Below are 21,217 nucleotides of genomic sequence, written 5' to 3' on the forward strand. Positions count from 1 at the left end.
ACTCTGTCTCAAATCCTCCTATGATGCGGTTGAGCCAATGGTTGACATCACGCATGATCTTACCTTCAGAGGCTTCAAATCTCCTTACTAACTCTGTTGTCCAAACAATCAGATTGTCAAGCCTCCACCTTCCTTGGTCATCTGCCAACTTCGTGATCTGCTGGTATAACTCAACCAGGAAGGAACAGAAGAAGATTTCATGTATTTCTGTGTACAGATATCTATCCAACCACTGTTCTTTTGTTAATCGTGGATTCTTGTTCTCTTGCACTACAAAATCATAGATCTTTCTATCCAACCATTTTTCGATCTCTTTCTTAGTTGGATTCCAATGATACAACATCGCACATCTCATTATGCAGATCTCGGTCCCAGAAAAAAAAACCATTTGTTTGTTTGATGGTCCCCGACCCAGGTTCAATGCTAAGCAGTGAAGATAATCCCTACACTACATTGCCCTTTTGGCATCAATCCTCCAAGTGTGGACTGAACTCTCACCCGAAGAAGTATGCAGGGATCCAGGAACCAAGTTTTGCACCCTTAGATGGTTGTGATGTTGATCTATACCCTAACCCTTGTCTTCACACAGATCTATAAGCCCTTAGGGCTTATCAATTTTCCTTCTGGTCCGACCTTTAGAACCTTCGAAAAGGTATACGACTGATCTTCGCGTAACCCTAACCAGTGATCGAGGCACTTTCTTAGCTCTTTAACTACATATGGTTATAAGTTCCCGAATTAGCTGAAGGGTTTGCCAATTTTACCATGAAATTAAGGTTATCTTTTGCATAAACATATATTCTTACTTGCGTTCAAATAACAGATAGAAATAGATACATTCATGCATCAAATTATCATTATAATGTAAATCTAGAACTTGACATAACATAATCGAATGCAATAATCAGAGACAAAATACACAACAATTTCAGAATACTTCTCTTTATTGATGATTCGAGTTCCCAGTACATACTCTATCCACCCTTCACACACAGCTGCAGGAGTCTACACACTCATCTGTGTACTTCTACCCTAGGCCTCTGGGCACTCAGCTACAAAGCCTCTTACTCTACTAAGACTCTCCCTCTTAGCTCTCACAAACCTATTACATCAATGACTCCTAACTACTAAATACCCCTAGACTCTCTAAGACTCTCCTTTTTATACAATCCCATGGTCCATGGACCAAGGGTGGATCTCAAAAACCGACACAACCTATCTAGACTAAGGGTAGAAAACCCTCTTTGACTTTAGATATCTTTGCTCTCCATGACCACAAAATGAGGATACTTTACATTTATTTTATACAAAATTTGAGCCTTTTGCCCCAAAACTTGGGTATTTAACCCCAAAAATGACACCCGGGGGACCCATTCCCAACAGTAGTTCTATATGCCCAAAGAACAACTGGTATGCACACATCCCAATCATTCCTATTCACATTACATATCTTCATCAAATAATTCTCTAGGATCTTATTGAAAGATTCAACTGTTCCATTTTCTTGAGGATGGTATGGTGTGATTTTTTGATGATACATATGGAATTATTCTAGAAAAGCAACAATCATTTCATTCAGGAAATTCGAACCCCTATCGCTCATCAAAATCTTAGGACAACCAAACCTAGATAGAATATACTCAAATATAAATTTCACAGCTAAAGATGCACTATAATCCTTCACAGGTTGCACCTCAGCCCACCTGATCAAGTATTAAGTCGCCATGATAATGTAGTGCACCCTTGTCTTCCCTCTTGGTTGATGAATAGGTCCCACAAAATCTATTGCCCATTTTTCGAATGCCTGTAACAAGACTTGTGGGTTTAGAGGAAAATCATCCCTTTGTAGTGGCTTCCTAGTCCTCTGATAGACATCAAATGCCCTACAATATTCCTTGGAATATTTTTGCATAGTTGGCCACCACAACCCATCTTGTAGGATCTTCTCCGCAGTCGCTCTTCCAACATAATGTCCTCTAGCAACTCCCCCATGTGCTTCAGAGAGGATAATTTTTCTTTCGTACTCTGGTACATACCTGCGTAGAACTTCATCCGACCCCAGTTTATACAAGTTCCCTGCAATTATGGAGAGATCCACAACCTTGACCATGAATTCCTTCTTCTACTACATCATATATCCTTTAGGAGATATGCCCATAGATAGGAATTGGATTATATCTGTAAAACAAATTCTGCAACGCGCATAGCAAAGAGTTGCACATCAGGAAATCCTTCATCAATACTTGTAGGTTCTCCTCCATTCTCAATTTTCGAAAGGTGATCGGGTCCAATGTTTAATCTTCCTGGTTTCACAATTACTTTAAAGTCATACTCCTGAAATAGCAGTAACCACCTACAAATTTTCCCACCACCACAGGTTTATTGACCAGGTACTTGAAAGTTGAATGGTGTGATACATTTTGAAGTGTGCACGAAACAGATAATTCCTGAACTTTTGGAGTGCGTATACTATCACCAACACCTTGCGCTCCGTGGTTGAATACTTCTTCTCTTCCTTAGATAGTTTTCTACTTGAAAATGTAATTGGATGGTCGATATCTCTTGTGCTTGGTTAGGTTAAAATTCACCTAATTCTATGCATGTCATATCCACATGTACATGAAATTCTTTCTTCCAATTGGGGAACACTAGAATATGTGATGTAACCATACTTCCTTCAAAACATCTAATCTTTTCTAGAAATCATCATCCCAGCAAAATATCACATCTTTCTTCAATAATTTATCCATGGGCGTAGTGATCTATGCGTATGCCTTAATAAACTTTCTATAGTATCCTGTATGGCCCAATGTTGCACACAACTGTTTGAAATTCCTTGGGGGATCCAACTTGATAATCATTGTAATTTTGGAAGGGTCCACTATCAATCCTTGCTTACAAACAACGTGTCCCAAAAGTATTCCATATGGTGCACAAAATATATACTTCTTTAGATTTAGGGAGATGTGATACTTCCTACAAGTATCCAAAATTAGGAGGAGACTTGAAAGATTATTTTTAACTAACCTGAAAGTTTCCAATCATCAAAGTAGACCTCTCAAAATTTGTGAATCAATTCCTTAAAGGCTGTGACTACCACCCTGGAAAAGATCACAGAGAATTCTTATGTCCAAAGGGCATAATTGTATACTAAAAGGAGCCTCATTCTGTGGCAAAGGTAGTCTTACTTCGACCTTTTGGTACGATCTTGATATGGTGATATCATGAGAATCCATCTATAAAAGAGTAGGCTTTTTGACCACCAGTGTTCTCCAAGAATTCATCTATGAATGATGTAGGGAATGGATCATCTACACAAGCCTCATTCAACTTCCTTAGATCTATGGAAATCCAGATTTTTCCTTTTGTCTCATTCTCTTGAACCATCATAGGACTAACCTAGTCAAATTCTTCTACGGGATCAATAATTCCTGCTGCAAGCATCTTATCTAGGTATTCACACATATTTTCTTTGTTTTTAGGATTCAATCTGTATGGGTGCTACTTTACTAGCTTCAGATTGATCTTCATATCACCCAGATCACCTACTATCCCCATTTAGATCAGATAACTTTGTGCGAAACAAGTGATGATATTCCCACAATAACTCTGTGACTTTGTCAACTATTTCCTCATCCGAGTAACCACCTATATTTGCAAACTTTGGTTGTGCTTCTGACCCAATGTTCACTTGCTTGGTATTTAATGGTTTTGAAATTTCATGCACCTCCACCTTAGGCCCAAAAACTTTGCACTATCCTTTTGACTCAGGGATACTGATATTCCTAGGGTCTTCCTCACATTCCTCTGTGGTAACATTGTAGCATTCGAGAGCATGGCGTAGCTGCCTATTCCAGTCAAGTTATACCCATGTGATAGGCTCTTCAAGCATTCTGAATATGGCAGCCTTGATTTCCTGTAATGCTTCATCAATACATTTGAATCTGTCCTCAAAATTGAATGTTAGCAGAAATATTTCCTTCAGAACATCCCACTTCATAGTTCGATGCTGCAACTCTGTTTCCAATTACCAATTCATCAGAATAGTATCCAAGGTGTGGCAGAATATAGGTACCCATTTAGGATGTGGCTCCTCTTCCCATGCTTTCATCAAATGAGAAAGACGCTCATGTGGATAATCCTGCACTGTATATTTTTTAGTAGTGCAAGTATTTGCATAGCCAAACCACAACTTCATCATCCTTTAGTACTCCTTCCAGTCTGTAAATTTGTTCTTATGTGTACCCCACCATCTGGCAGGCATAACTCTCAGCACGATGTCCAATGCCTGGAACTAGTGTTGCTTCGGTACATCAATTTCAAATTTATTAGGAAACAAATTTACATCTTCTAAGCCATGATAATATGGTAAATTGTGTACCTCAGTGGATATACACCAGAGTGATTTAGTAAGCTTGTTGCATCACAACATTGATACTTCATACAATCTATTCTGCCAATGCTCGAGATCCTCATTTGATTCAAGTTGCAAGAGTTGTCCTTTTCCCAAGTAATTCTTACATCCACCGTAGGATTGATCCAATCCTCGTTCCATGTAGTAAGCTTATAGATTTTTTCGATATCATCCTCCTCATAGTAGTCTCAGACAGGTTTAGTATACCGTACAACTTTGGCTGGATCTAGTGGAACAATGACTCTCAGTTCCTTCTTTTCAAACATCACCTTGTGCTTCTTCAGGTTGATAAACACATTCATAGGAAACACACAATCCATTCCAAGTAGTGCTGGGTAGGGATTACTATCATTCATTATTTTGATTACCTCAAAATCAGCTATAGTGTGTGCCCCTTCAATGTCTATAGTTACTCCATGTAGGTGCCCCATAGGAATAATATTTTGTTGGTTTGCCATTCTTATTTGAATTCAGGACCGCTGTAGTGCCGAATTTCCCATTCCTTCCCAGGTTTGTTTAGGCAAAACACTCTCATTAGAACCCAAATCTAAGATTACTTGGTCCATTTCAAACTCTCTAATTTGTCTAGTCAATATAATCTCCCGACTAGTGCTTTTCTTACTTTTGTCTACTTTATGAATTTCATGTTGTTGAGGTAGCGACTTACCCTTGCCAATGCAGTTGTCTATTAACTCTTGCAATCCATCTACTAATTTTTTATCCCATAAGAGATCCATCCAATTCTACAAGAAGGATGTCAATACTGAGGGATATGTTTCCTACACAATAATGACCTCTTTAGACTTCTCTGTTCGTGCATTTTGATTCTTTGATGTAGAAGCCCCTAGATCCACAAAGCTCTTCTTCACCTACATAAATGTTTCTTTTTCCTTATGCAAATTAAATTCAATATTTTTGTTAGTAGCTGTGCACACCCATGGATTCTCCTCTAGTTGTTTACTTGCATATTTATCTTCTCTGGTAGCTATATAGCTCCACAGAACTATATTAACACTTGGGCCATCCTCCCGTGGTTTTGACCTCATCGTCTGGATGTTCTAAGTGGAATTTTCTTCCCTCTTCTCATGCATCTTTGCAATGAGTATAGGGAAATCTTGTATTAGGTGGTCAAACTATTGGCATTACTCATAAGAGGGGTGTGTTGGGTTCTAACAATCTCTTGCATAGTGGCCTGGTTCCCCACAATTGTAACAAATAACCTATCCGTGACCTCTTCCAACTCCTCGCCCTCATCCTCTTCCTCGTCAATGGAATCCTACACACGTTGCAGGTGTGCCTTTATCTTGTGGTGGACATGTCTAAGCCTATACCCTATATGTCAAAGTTATGTCCATCATTAAGTCATAGCTTTGGCAATTGCGCTCATCATGGCCTACAAACTTACAGAAATTGCAGAATAATTGTTGGGCTTTTGCAACAAATTGAAATTGTTAGTTGAGTTATTTCTTGTTATTTGGCTCCAAGGGGATAAGACCTCCCCCAATTAGATAGTTCTAATATACTTGGAAATGATCCTTGTCATGACCATTTCCTTTGCACTTTAACGACCACACTTTTTAACGGGTCTCATTTTTTACCTCCTTCCCCTTTTTGAGATCTTGCAACTCCATATGAAAGACAGCCAACTGCGTATAAATCTGTTGCACTGCTAGGTTCATCTCCTGAATAGGCGAACGCTCCAATTTCATAGCAATTTCTAGTGCTTGAGTCTGCGATCCAAGTTTTTGTTGTGACAATGGTAATATCAAATGAGTAAGAAATGTAAAAATATATAATTCCTTATGTTGCTCATCTTAGATCAGTAGATTAGCCTGTTGTAGCATACATTTCGTCCTTTGATCAATATCCCGTGTAGATTAATCCACCTTCTGTTTAATTTCTTTGGCCTAAGTTATATACTGAGCTCGAGACTTTGGCTTTCTGGATTCATTATTTAGTGCATATTTTGTGTCTTTCAATGACACATCTGGATGAATCACATTGTACTTAATATACCAAATCAACACCCTATCTTGCAATTTTGTGACCAACTGCATTTTCTTTAGATTTCCATCCATTATCTATTGTTACTTCCACATAGCATCTGCTACAAACTAGAATTTATCAGGGTCTTTTGTCCCCATACCCTTGAATACAGGCATCTTCATAGTGTTTGCCATACTGAATAGTGTAGGTGTGTGAGGTGGAGCTGATGGCAGAGGTGGAGTGGATGGATGTGGAATTCCCATAATGCCTTGATCTACTGACTGTGGCACAACTCTGGGCATCTTTAGACTATTTCTTTCTTCTTAGCTATCTGATGCTCCCAACATAGGACTGTACCTAGAAATTGTATCTAGATCATTTATGAGATGTTTGCCACTTCACATAGCTCTTGTCGAGCCCCTTTTAAACATTAATTTAGCGACATAACCATTTCTCCCACTATAGAATTTTAATCCAAGTTTTAAGAGACTTCATATACTTACCTCTTGGTCCTTTGAAAAACTGGCATATGCATCAATCATGAACTCATTGATAAATCTACCCAAAAAACTACTGATCCAATAATCGACAACCTTTGTAACCTTATGTTCTGATCCTTCCAATCACTTCACTAACTCTGGAATCCACACAATAGGGTTATCCAGCTTCCAGTTAGGTTGACCATCTACCAATTTATCCAACCATTCATATAATTCACATGGAAAGGTGCAAAAGAAAGCTACGTGTTCGTCTATGTATGGGTATCTCTACAACCACTCTTCTTTCAACTGGTGTGGATTCCTGTTTTCTTGAGCTGCAAACTCATGAAGCTTCTGATATATCCACTTTTTAATCTCCTTCTTTGTTGGTCTCCATGGACACCACATCACACGTCCCAACAATGAAAACATTTGTTAGCTTAAGGGGGCTTGGATCTAGGTTCAAAGTTAGTTGTGCTAACCAAAAATACCCTACAGTACCTACCCTTTCAGCAACAACCAGTGTGGCGCGGACTGCATTCTCACCTGAGATGGTATTGGGGGATTTTAGAACCCGATTTCTACATCCATGGGGCTATGTGATGTGTTTTATTTAGATCTAGGGATTTATCTTGACCTTCATGAACCCTAACCCTTGAAACCCAGAACTTACATTAAATAAAATTTAATAGAGAACTTACGTGTTATGAAACCAGCTCACAAAAAGTTAGAAAAGAGAGATCCACACCTTAGAGTTCAGCCTCTTCGAGGGGGCAACCTCCTTTACATTACATAAATGAGCAATTCTTCAATGATTCAAATGACAAAACCTCCCTTCTATATATAGGAGTCTAAGGAGTCACAATATAACCCAGCCGACCTAACAATAATAATATAAAGCCACAAAAATAACAATAGAGGGATTCTATGGGGCACAATAATAACAATATAGGGACAATAGGGGCATAACAATATTAATAAGTGATACAGCTACAATAGTAATGGGATAATCACTAGTATTATAGGGACCCAACATGCCCCTCTCCTTCAAAAAAGTGTTTTGCTCAACGCTTCAGTAGTTTTGGATGCTTTTGCATAAAATTCTCGTCCTCCCATGTGGAATCTTCAGTGGATAAGTTCTTCCACTTGATAAGATACTTTGAAATTGATCGATTTCGTAACTATGGAGTTCTTGTTTCTGTGACTGCTTCTGGTTCCAATATAATTTTTCCTTCCTCGTCAAGTTTTGGAAATATTGTTTGAACTGGGAGCTTGTCGTCTATAACCTTCTTTGAACATGAAACATGGAAAACTGGGTGCAATCGAGAAGCTGCAGGAAGCTCCAATTTTTTTGTGGGGAAAAATGCCCATTTAGGACGATCCTATCCACCTAAGGTGTGACAGCGCCTTAGCAACAAACGAATACAGCTATTATGATTTCTTCCTTTATGAAATGTGAAAGAGGGGAGATTGGAAGACTTACCGTTGTCTTCCGGTTGTCCCTCGATCTAGATCCTCTTCTCTTTGTATGTCCACAACTACTTGTCTTCTTGCTTGCTCAAGAGAACAGCTACTTGAATCCCACGAGATCACAAGAGAACAGCTACCTGTGACAAGAGAACAGCTACTTGCGACAAGAGAAGGACACAATACAAAGGCAAATATACATATTCATAAATGATTCAGGATTAGAAGCAAATCAAATATAGTAATGCAATCATACAAAATACACCAGCATATAGGAAAGAATCAAGATAGCTTTATTGATATGTAACAGGGTTCAGGAAGAGATACAACCCATAGGGCTCCAATCCAGCATCTCCTTCCCAGCAGAATGGAATTCCTTCTTCAGCTCCCTTCAAAGCATTAAGCACCCAATGTTTCTAGCCACAAACCAACAACAATTCTTTGCATTCACAAAATTCCAGCCTCCCTGATCTCATGTAGGAGAGATCTATATATAGGGATATTGGAGAGAGGATGAGTCAGCTTGAGACTGGTATGAAACTGACTAGTGTCCTCTCCCTCTCATAGTTCTTGAGTCCACTTGGAGGTTCTTGCTTCCACTTGGAGATTTGGAACCTCTTACTCATCACTAGTCGAATTCCCTGATCCAAGTGTCATTTTGGAAGCTTCCTGGGCATTGACACCTTGAGAAATGACTCTGCCACTTGTCCAAACTCGCTCAGCGCAGGTAGCCTTTGTTGCAGTTGACATTCAACGTAGGTAGATAGTGGAGCAGTTGACATTCAGCGTAGATGCTCAGTGGAGCAGTTGACATGATCCAGAATTGGCTTGTTTTTGAGTGTTTTCAGGTGGAGAACTTTTGTGAATTGTTGTGGTTAGCTGGCCTTGTTCCTCTAGGGGTAGGAACAACATGTTTAGGGACTTTGGATCCCTTGATTATCGACATTTCATGCTAAGTGATGCAAGGCACAAAAATGTCTATAACAGTTGACCCCTAAAGTATGAGGCCGTTTATCGGGTGAAATGCTTTATCCAGGAGGGTCCGAAGTTCATCCATATGCTGGGAGGAGACCTGTAATAAAATACAATACAATACATTATGATTCATATTGCTTTCATGATCTACCTGAGGCGAGCATTCCCATGCTCAGCTTTATAAATTCATTTTTGTACATAGAACAGACGATCGTCTGATGGTAGACTGATAATTTTGGCGAAATTATCATCCTTTAAGTAGGATGATCATCTGCTGCAATGATGTACATGTCAAATGTCTTTATTTTTCCTGAATGTATATCGCAGCCCGGATAGATGAAACTAGATCCAGGGTCTTCAAACTCGTTCGATCTTCACTCTAAGTACAAGTCGATCCATGTGAGAATTGCGCTGAAGTCGAACATGGAAAGACATCGCTTGATTACCGGTCAATGATGTAAACCGTTAACAAGCGCGAGAGGAATCACCGATAATGATAATGACCCTCAAGGTACTGCAGTACAATTCACGTGGTGTGAATAAAGGACTTGGCGTCGAACACCACGCAAAATCTTCTGGTCGAAGGTCATTAATGTATACCTGTCGCCGGAAGTGAGAAACTTGCCATTGACGCATGCAAGCTTCAAAGTACTGAAGGGGTTGTTCCTAGATCAACTTCTTGGATAATGAGCTGTTGTCGACAAGAAGCGATCCGTCACAGGAGGGCCTTAATGAATCCCACATCAGTGACACGGAACGGAGCTAATGATTTTAATGGAGGTGAAAAACGATCTGTGACATATGATTCAGGGTGGCGGTCATGAATGGATGAAGGATAATGTATGGCAGTGGATGGGACCCGGTTGACTCTTTCTGAACCACTTCTCTTGAACATATGGCGACACTGATGTGATGGATTGGTAGCATTACCCCAAATATGGATGGTATGGCGAGACCATGGTGATGTGACCGGTGAATGAAACAACCCAACCCGAATGTGGTACGGAGGAAAAGTGTCATGTTCAAGAGCGACCTGCTACCATCAAAGTTTTCTTGATTTTTCCCAATTTTTCCCCAGTCATTGCTGAACAGTACCTCTTTATTTTTGTCAAGCTTGAGGAGGATAACATATGCTTGTTCTATAACCTGCCCTTCGGGCAAGCCCATCGCTATGTTTTAACGAGCCTAGCGATAGGGAAACTCGTTCTCGTCTAAAGACAAGTTTGTCGCTATTTAATAATTTTAACGAGTCTAACGACAAGGATAACTCGATCCTTTTCATTTTTAGAGAGTCTGAAAAGGTACATAAAGTTAACTCCAAAATTCCTTTTTCGTCATCTAATCCCTTAAGTCCGAAAAAGTATAAAACAATACAGAAGGGATGAGTTTTCGATACTTTTAACGAGCCGAATAAAACAAGCGCTCGACCTTTTTGTGCAATAATCCCTCAGGTCCAAAAAGATTAAAATCTAGACGAGGGATGGCTCTTCCGGTCACTTTAACGAGCTGGAAGGCCAAAACTTGGCAATCTTTTCATATTTTACGAGTCAATTGAAAAGAGCTTAAAGAAGACTCGTCTTTTGAGGAACGAGTGATAAACAGGGATAGCAACTGATTCCAGGTACAGGTTGGAATTTTCCAATCACGGCAGTGTCACAAGGATGGCTAGGTGAAATCACTCATCGCAGCTGTTCCTCAAAATGGGTAAACAATCATATGGAGGTGAACGATTGGCCAAATGAAAAGTGGAGGTGGCAGGTGCAAACACGACCAAGGTTTTTATGGCTGATAAATTTACGATCAGAGTGGTTATTTACCGGGATAGGTTCATTTTTTAGTTAAAAATGAGCTTAAACACTGGAGGAAACTTTGCTCACTGCTTATATTTATTTTTTAACGAGCATGAAGACCGCGTTAAAACTGCTCGGATCTTGCGTTTATTTTTTAACGAGCATGAAATTTATGCTAAAACTGCTCGAATCTTGCGTTTATTTTTTAACGAGCATGAACTTTATGCTAAAACTGCTCGATTATATAGTCAAATTTTGATTTTTTACCATAACTAGCTTTTCTCTTTTCAATGATAGTACTGCATTCTCAATTGCTGCATCAAACTTAGTTAGAAATGAATAATATTTGCATGAAAATGAGATTATAACCCTAATATTCCGCTTTGAACTACGTAAAAAGCCATTAAAAGGTGTTTTTACCTCTCATTTTACCATTTCATTTGATCTTGGTTTGTTGGAGCTCTGGAGGTGCCTCTTCCCCCTTGATTTTCACCAGCTGATTCTGGGAGATTCTGCGGACGATTTTCAGCGCCGTCTGGACCAGGTAGGAGCTAAACCCTAGCTCTTTCTTTTCATGGTTTCCTTTTTCAGTTTTGTGCCTGTTTTCCTGTCCCCATGAGCCCCTGGGGTTTTGTTAGGGCGCTCTAGCATCAGCTCAGGAAGTCCATTCGAAACCTGTGCTGAATGTCAAGCTACCTTAAGGCAGTTTGACCTTCAACGCAGGTAGGACACTTGCCAACTGCGCTGATTTCAGAAACGCAGTTCTATGCACAGTTTTTGATGAAATTTTACCAGTTTCTCATCAAATTCAGGAACTTACTCTTTCTCTTGTTTGTTTTGCAGGGATCTTTGAGCAAAATGTCCCTTACATGGCGAGAACGAGAACATGAAGAGGAGGACATGATTGCCCTCCATGACCCTGTCACGGTGAATGCGCTGCGGAACTGTGGCCTGCTGAAGTTTTTCCGTATCTCTAGCATGAGAGCACAGATCTCTTTACTGCAGTATATGCTTGATGCTTGGGATCCTATCAACCAAGTATTCCAGATTAGGGGAAAATCCATCCCCTTGACCATAGAGGACATTTACTTCTTGACTGGGTTGTCAAGGCGGGGTGCCCCCATTTCTTTGTCAGGTTCGGCCCGGGGGAATGACTCCGTGAGAGATTATGTCCGTCAGTATTGTAGGGAAGGTTCCCAGCCGAGCAGAGACGGCAAGGTTGTTATCCGTGAGATCACTGACAGGTCTCTCCGGTCTATTCTGTATACTGTTGGTAGGATGGCCGGTAGTGCATCTCTACATGTTGCCAACAGGTCTTATGTGCAACACGCCTTGGAGTGTCTCCAACCGAAAGTATTCAACTGGTGTGACGCAGTACTTGCTCAGATGAAAAGTCAATTGACCAAGGTAAAGGACGGGAAGCTGAAGAACTTTAGGTATGGTTCTATTCTGACTGCCTTTGCCTTGGAGAAAATACCACTGATGCAGCCTCAGTATATCGCACTCGACTTGCCTTCTCCCACCCAGCCACGCATGCAGAGATGGTTGATCACATGTCTAGGCATGCTGGTCAATCTCAGATTACTTTCACTGATACCTTCTTCAGGTGGTTCGAGCACCAGGAGATGTTCTATTTTGAGTATCCATATGTTGGCATGGATTTCTGAGGTGATCTGGACTTGGTACTGCCGGATGGCGAACAGTGGGGCGCCATAGGTAAAATCTTTGACCATATTACTATTTACTGTTCTTATTCATGATGTTGCTGTGCTTTATCCTATCAAGACTTATAATCAAACTCATGTGTGCATGCAGATGTTGGTCCTGTTCGTCCAGCAGCTCGCCCGAAAGCGCAAGTTACTGCCCCAGCAGGGGAGACTACTGGGAGAGTTATTCTCCGCGACCTTGATGTGGCAGAGATTCTTACAACTGTGCAGGAGCAGGTTGAGAGTCTTACTCTCGGCATTCCCGATGTGAGGATTGATGAGCTCCCTTTACAGTTGCAGCGCCATACCACTGGTGTGCCTAGACGATGGACTGGTCTCTTGCGCATGATTGCACAGGCCATGACATGCTATCATGAGCACCACTAGGCTAGGGTGCCCCCTATCATTTTTGAGTTTTTGGGTCATATGACCAATTTTGTCTTGGTTACAGAACATTATGTATGAACGATAAACAGTTTATATATATTTTGATTTTCGAGTTTTATTCTGGTTGAGTTATATGATCCATATGTACAATCATTGATGATGTGTCCCTTTTTATAAATGTCGCAAATGTCTATCTAACACATAGTTTGCTAATGAGTTGGTTAATGTGTTTAAGTTTCTGGAAATATGCTGGTATTGAATTGAATCAAACTGTCTTTCCAAAATCTTAACCCTTAGGAACATGCGATAAATAGATGGATTGCGAACGGAATATATACCATCGAGTTGTAGTATTACGAGCTGTGAGTCTAGCCTGACGATTAGTCGGCGTATGCCACGGGTGATGGCATCAGAGAGTAGTTCTATCAACGCGCTATACTCAGCAATGTTATTCGTTGATTGCCCAATACACACACCTCTGAAACTTACTAACTCGCCGCTTGGATCAAAAATGGCCCAGGCTACGGAGGATAGGTTCCGCGAACTATGACTTGCTCCGTCGGCATATCTAACACATGTCTCCAGAAGGTTTGACATCTGCAACAAATGAAAAAGTTGGATCACTCGACCAAAACAAACACTTTAGTGAAAACAAAATACAACAAAAGCATACAGGTTACTATTTAAGCATAGTAACGCTTGAGGAACAACCCATTATGGGGTTGCGCCAGTGGGATTCTGTCATAATCCATTAACTCATAGTCTCATTTTGCTAACACCCGTTTAACAATATAGGGGCCCATCCATAAGGAATTAAATTTCCCTGCTCCCAATTTATCTGATTCTTGGTCATAAAGCAAGACCAAGTCACCTTCTGAGAAGACACAGGGTTTGACATTTTTGTCGAACTGCGACTTGACTCGTTTCTTATGGGCTTCGTTAGCCAAAGAGACATCACGACGGGTTTCATCCAATTGGATTAATTCCAAGAAACGAGCCTCTTCTTCCGAAGTTCCGGGGAGGAGATCAATTGCGAGTTTAAGCGACGAAATTTCACACTGGATTGGCAAGACTGCTTCCAGGCCATACACCAGTTGAAAAGGTGTGAACCCAGTCGCGTTCTTTACCGATGTTCGGTAAGCCCACAAAGCTGAGTACAGGATTAGGTGCCACCTTCTTTTATGAACCCCGATCATCCTTTGCAACATACACTTCAGGACCTTGTTGATTGCTTCAACTTGTCCGTTGGCTTGCTGATAATACGGGGTAGAGCTGTCGTGAGATAGCCCTAGCTTGGCAGCTAATTCAACCATCATGTGATTGCGAAAATGCAATCCATGATCTGTCACTATAGCCTGTGGTACGCCGAACCTGGCGACTACATGATTGAAAAAGAAAAGGGCAGTTGTTTCACCAGTGTTATCCAATGTAGGCATCGCCTCGGCCCATTTGGTAAAATAGTCAACAGCGACTATAATATACCCATGCCCCCTGGTCGAGGTGGGGTTACATTGCATGAAATCGATGCCCCACTTGGCGAAAGGCCCAACAGCAACTATTGGCTGTAAAGGTGCGGGTGGTCTTCTGGTTTTGCTATCGAAAATTTGACAAGCATGGCAACTTCTGACTGCGGTTATGCAATCTTTGAACATGGTTGGCCAGAAGTATCCTGCTCGTAAGATTTTCTGTGCTGTTGCATATCCAGATTGATGCCCCCCACATGCGCCTGAATGACACTCGTTCAGGGCTTTTTCAGCCTCCTCATGGGTAAGGAACCTCCTCAGAACTGTATCGATACTCCGACGGTAAAGCGTATCACCGATGATCATGTAGTCTTTAGCTTGGTATCGTATACGTTTCTGTTCTGAGCGACAGGTGTTAGGCCTGAACTTTTGGGTTTGGAGATAAATTATGATATCTCCATACCACTCATTGCTTGTAGATATCAGAAACAAGTTTTCGTCCACGATTGACTCTTCTGATGTTTCCTCGTTGGACGATGATGGGAGATCGCACAATAATTCTGCTAAAACTAGGGCTTTCTTTGATTTGGATTTTACAAATTCTAGATCAAACTCTTGAAGGATCGCTATCCATTTTGAATATTTGCCCCCCAGCAACTGTCGCGACAGTATATAAGTCATGGGGTTGCAATCTGATAAAATGGTAGTTTTCCGAAAGAGGACATAATGTCGAAACCTTTGAATCGCTTGAACAGTTGCAAGCGCTAGTTTTTCAACATAAGAATATTTACTTTCTGTATCATTTAAGTTTTTACTCAAATAATATATAGGATGTTCAATTCCATCGACTTCTTGAACTAAAACCATCGCAATGGTCGTGTCCGCTACAGCCAGATACAAGTTAAAATCTCTTTGATAGTCCGGGGCATACATTAATGATGCTTTTACTAGACAATCTTTCAGAGCATCAAAGGAAGCTTGCGCCACCTGGTCCCAGACGAAAGGTACATCCTTTTTCAAAAGACGAGTATAACCTTTAGCAAGTTCTGCGTAATTTGGAATGAACCTCCTCAGAAAGTTTGCTTTCCCTTGGAGTTTCTGAATCTGAAGCAAATTTGAAGGTGGAGGCATATTAATGATTGCCTGAACCTTGCAAGGATCGAGACGAATCCCATCTTTAGAGACTACAAAGCCAAGTAAACGACCAGAACCGACGCAAAACACACATTTGTGCGGATTGAGTCTTATCTTGTAGTGTCGGCAACGTAGAAATATCGCTCTTAAATGCTGTGGATGATCAGTCTGCTTCCACGAATGAGTCGGAAGATCGTCGAGATAAGGTTGAACGATGTTCTTGATGTCATGGAAGGCATAATTCATTGCCCTCTGAAACGTCGCCCCTGCGTTCTTTAAACCAAAGGGTAATTTTCGATAAGCGAATGTGCCCCATGGACAAATAAATGCAGTCTTTGACTGGTCCTGCGGGCGGATATTTATTTCATTATACCCGGAAAATCCATCCATAAATGAAAAGATTTCACATCCGGCGCATTCATCAATTATCTGGTCGATGAAGGGTGTAGGGTAGTTGTCCTTTGGACAAGCTTGGTTTACATCCCTATAATCGACACACACTCTAATTGTTCCTTGTTTCTTCATAACAGGGACAATATTCAATACCCAATCGGTTAGAGGAACCGGGTAGATGAATCCAGCATGGAGAAGTTTTTCTACTTCTGCTTTAATGGCAGCAGCTTTCTTGGGGTGCACCTGCCGAAGCCATTGTCTTACTGGTTTGACATCAGGATACATTTTAATTTCATGTTCAACGATACTCGAGTCAATGCCTGGAATTTCATCATATGACCAAGCAAAGACATCTCTAAATTCGCGAAAAAGAGTGTTATATATTTCCAGTTCTGAAGGGGAACAACCTTTGCCGACATAAATATTCTCTACAATATTTGTTTTAGTCGAGATATTTATGGCTATAGTCTCTTCAATATTGGATAAGTTTCGCTCAGAATCCACCGTATTTACAGTATCTGATAGGAATTCAAAAACTGAAGGGTGATAAAGGGCTTGTTGAGTATCTTCTTCATATTCCAGAAGAAGGGAACGATGGTGGTGATCATTCCATGGTGCCCCCTCAATCAACATTGATTGTAAGATTCCTTCGTTAGTCTCATGTACTTTCGACCAAGGATCTAATGGGGTACCATATTCTCTAGACCTATCTACCCAAATGCTTGACAAGCGTTGATTTGGGCTCGCCTCCCATGCTCGAAACATTGATTGCTACAATATTTCTATAGGGCTTGGGGGCAAAACCATTGCATGATCCATGTCGACTTTGTCTTCTGCGACCTTTGTGGAAGATATCATGTTGCAGGTTGCTACAAACGGTATATTTCCTATGTAGATAGGAGGTGGTAGCGCGATGGTTCCCATCATTGTGGGGTCTTTCAATAGGCCTACTCCGATATCTTGAATTGAATGGTCGCTTCCATGGATCATGGGAATGCTTCCTGTAACTTGTGAACCATTAGGGAGGAAGTTCTGTTGGTCGATGATCGTAATCCCTCCTTCAAATGGGAATGCGATCTTCCTAAAATAAGTCGACACAACGGCTGCCATGGCATATATCCATGGTCTTCCCAGTAGGATGTTATAGTCAAGATTTCCATCGATGACTTCAACATCAATTTCCACTGTTTTTCCTCCTAGTTCAACTTTCAAGTTATTAAGGATACCATACGGGGTATAAGTCCTTCCGTCGAATGCTTTTAGTGTCGTCGAAGATCGTGACAAGGTTGGAGATCCTAAAGTTTTCCAGAAACTCATCGACATAATACATGTAGATGCCCCCTCATCAATAATTGTTCGGTGAACAGTTTTGTTGAGGGCTTTCACTTGAATAAGGAAAGCTAGTTGAGCTGGTAACTAAGGATCGTAGCCCTTGTGATCAAAGGATACAAGATTGGAATCCTTAGGATCAACCCCACCAATAGCCGATAACAAAGCCTGCCTTTGGGATGGGCAATTTTGTAATACTTCAAGAGTCGACATAGCGGATGGCGATTGGGCCAAATCTTCCACTATGTTATAATGCTGTGCCGCTCTGGCGCGAGGATTAAATGTCGACTTGTGTACTACTCCCTTTGGCGGTTTTATTGTTAATTCAGGAATGATGGGCGGTACAACTTCTGTCGAAGTTGTTGTCGAACTACTCGGTTGATCTTTACCTTTTTCGTTCGACAGCTGCGGATTCCCGTAATCTTTGTTCCTCATCGAAATCAAAGCATCATTTTGTTGTTTTGAAACCGACAACATAAGCACTTGCGACGGGGAAGCATTTCCACTATCAACCAGATTTTGACCTGGGTTGGGAAATGGATCAGTTAACACAACTGAGGTTTGTGAACTTTTAAAGAACCTTTTCAACTCAGCTTTGAATGGACAATTCTTTGTCCAATGATCCTCCTCGTCACATATTTAACATGGATAATTTGGTTTCCCTTTCCCAGGAGGGTTTGAAGAAGTTTTTCCAAGAGATGACTCATCCTGTTTCTTTTTCTTCCCTTTGTTTTGCTTCTTCTTGCTTCCTGGTTGATTGGTTTCTTTGCCTTTATCTGCTGATACGGCATTTACTTCCGAAGCAAGAATTTCTTCTTTTGCATTTTTATCCGAATTCTTATGGGCTTTCTTAGACGAAGCCTTTATCGATTTCGCGTTTGCCGTGCCAATCACGCCATCGCCGGCATGAGAGTCACTATTGGATTTAGGAGGAGGAGGAATTGAAAATTCCGGTCTAGGGGCGTCAGGTATTTTGTCGTAGAGCGTGCCAGACTGAGTATAAACTAAGTCTAGATACTGCGCACGAGCAATAACTTGCTCCTCTGTTACGACTCCTCCCTTTGCCACATCCTCCGTTATAGCAGGAAGTAACGACTTTATAAACCATTCAGCTAACAGCTGATCGGGAATGTATGTTTTAACCATCCTACGATGACGACGCCATTCATGTATATGATCAGATATATGAGTGGCAGTTGTCTGTCTGAAGTTGGTTAATATTTCTATTCCCGTTTCATACCTTATCGGTAATTGAAAATGGGTTAAGAAAGTCGTGGCTAGGGAGCTAAAATTGTCAAAAGAGGCTCTAGGTAATTCAATATACCATTTAGCCGCTGGACCTGTCAATGTCCTCTGAAAAAGGCGAAGCCTTATCGAATCATCGTTCAGGGTGTTCGACGAACACCACAGATGGAAAGTCATCACGTGATTCGATGGGTCTTCACCTGGATTTCCATTGAATTTAGGAATGTCAGATGGAAGTTTGTGAGGAATCGCTGGCCACCAAGGGGCATAAGAAATCGGATCGTTGGTTAACTAGTGTAAATCGGGTAACTCTAAAGTTGCCACAAATGGCAACTGTTGATTCAGGTTAGGCGAAGCATAACCAGGGTATGATGGAATCGCTTGAGCGGTGGGTCTTTGCATACCAACATAATGTAATTGATGTTGGTATGACTGATACGGTTGGTGGACTTGACCATTGTAAAGTGGTTGGTTTTAACCGTTTTGAATATACGGTTGTCCACTGTTCGCAAAGATCTGTTGCTCAGAACCTTGGTACACTTGCTGTAATTGTGGTTGTTGGTATTGCACTAGCCACGGTTGTGAAGCCATGTTCTGTTGCGCTATGCTAACCGTTGGACCAAGGTGTGGGGTAATTGTACTCGTTTGGACCTGTGTCGCCCCACCAGTTGGCGATTGTGGTTGTGACCCATGGTCAAGGGGCTGTTGCATTACAACCTGAGAAATCTGAGGTTGACATGCAACAGGCATCGCTTGAACTTGTGACACTGTTACAATAGCCGGTGTGGTTGGGATGTTCGTCATAGGTACACACTGTTGCATAGAATATACAACCCTTGGTTGTTGAGGTAGCATAGGTAGCCAACCAATTGATGTAATTCCAGTATAACCTGAATACTGCTGTGAACTGCCATATGGATATCCTCCCGGAGGGGGTAATGAAAGGGCATACTGCCCCCCATACGGTAGCAATCTGGAACTCAAGGGGATTGATTGTCCTTGGGGACTGGATTGCCCAAACTGACCTCCAAATGGATCAATCTGGTGAGTCTCAACATAAGAGTTGCTGGATATTATTCCGGGTGAACAAACTGGAACAAACCACACTGTCGAAATAGTCCCTTGGTGGACTCCTTCTAGCTGTTGTGAGCTAGTTGGGACAAATGGTATGCCGGCAAACATTTTCGGAGTGACAGCAGGGGATTCTGCTATCACTGTGTCATTTGACACAGTCCTAGATGTCGATAGTTGTTCAGACATTTTAAGTCTATCCAATAGATTGCCTAGCGATTCTACAGGAACTTCCACTTGTGGTGGATTAACTTCTGATGAAGGAAATAGAGTGACCCCGACTCCAAAATGGGTTGGAGTACTTGCTTGCGGATCCTCTGCAATTTCCTCTATCGCAATCAAACCAGGTGGAAGAGGAAGACCGTCAGGTCTGTAAAATATTTCTGGTGCCGAAGAAGGGGTTGTTTCGACAGCGACAGTTGTTTGAGGAACAGAACTCTCTGGACCGGTTACAGATGGAACTGGTTCAGTTACACAAGTATTTGCCCCCAGACAAGGATCAGTATTACTGTCCCTCTATGGCTGTTGAACTTCTTCTATAGAGGCAGGGTTTCCAGAAATGTTTGGAGTAACCGGAACCTCAGATGTAGTTGGAACACTTGTTCTAACTTTGATAGGAGATTTCGAACCGGTTAAACGAGTTCGCTTTGTCCGTACTGTTTTCGATTCCGGAGACAAAGACGGTTGACTCGTAAGCCTCTGCGAATGACGGGGTTTCAATTGACTTTCTTCCACGATTGCGGATTACTCGATCAACCAAAATACAAAAGGCGAAATTGGTGTTTCCGAATTGAATGAATTTTATTAGATGCTTTAGACACAACTTGCTTTTTCACTTTTAAAGAGTAGAGAAAAAGCTAAAGATGACTCTAGTCTCCTTCGATGTTTTAATGAGCCCGAAGTGACAAATGCTCGGATGGACTTTTTCTGTTATAGAGTCTGAAAAAGGCCAAAAGAAACTACTCTAGAGATCTAGGCAGAGGGTGTGCCAAACTTTTCGCAAAACCACAGAATACTTTTTACGGTACGGGTGGTCGATCTTCGTGAATGCTGCGTTCACTACATTGCGATCAGTAGGGCGGCCGACACGGCTTCCTAAGGATAAAAGATATATGCCTATAGGGGTCTCCCAATATATACGCAACAGTACGTGGGAGCACAATCCGTATTAGCGCTACCGTCTCTCAGGGGGAATCACCCACCTTCTTCGAGATCGACAGTCACTATGCTTAACGACGCCGGAACACGTCTCTAGCCTAGACCTCTATGTTGTGCATTATGTTACAAAACATTGTTAGGTTCATTCAGTTTATTTTAGGTTGATCTTTTTAAAGTTTGACTTTCAAGGTTCACCACGTGATGTATGATACAAATTCCT

Source organism: Pinus tabuliformis, chromosome 4_2, assembly GCF_031772625.1.
Source record: "Pinus tabuliformis cultivar Carrire ecotype Pingquan chromosome 4_2, CPIR1, whole genome shotgun sequence".
In the NCBI taxonomy this organism is placed as follows: domain Eukaryota; kingdom Viridiplantae; phylum Streptophyta; class Pinopsida; order Pinales; family Pinaceae; genus Pinus; species Pinus tabuliformis.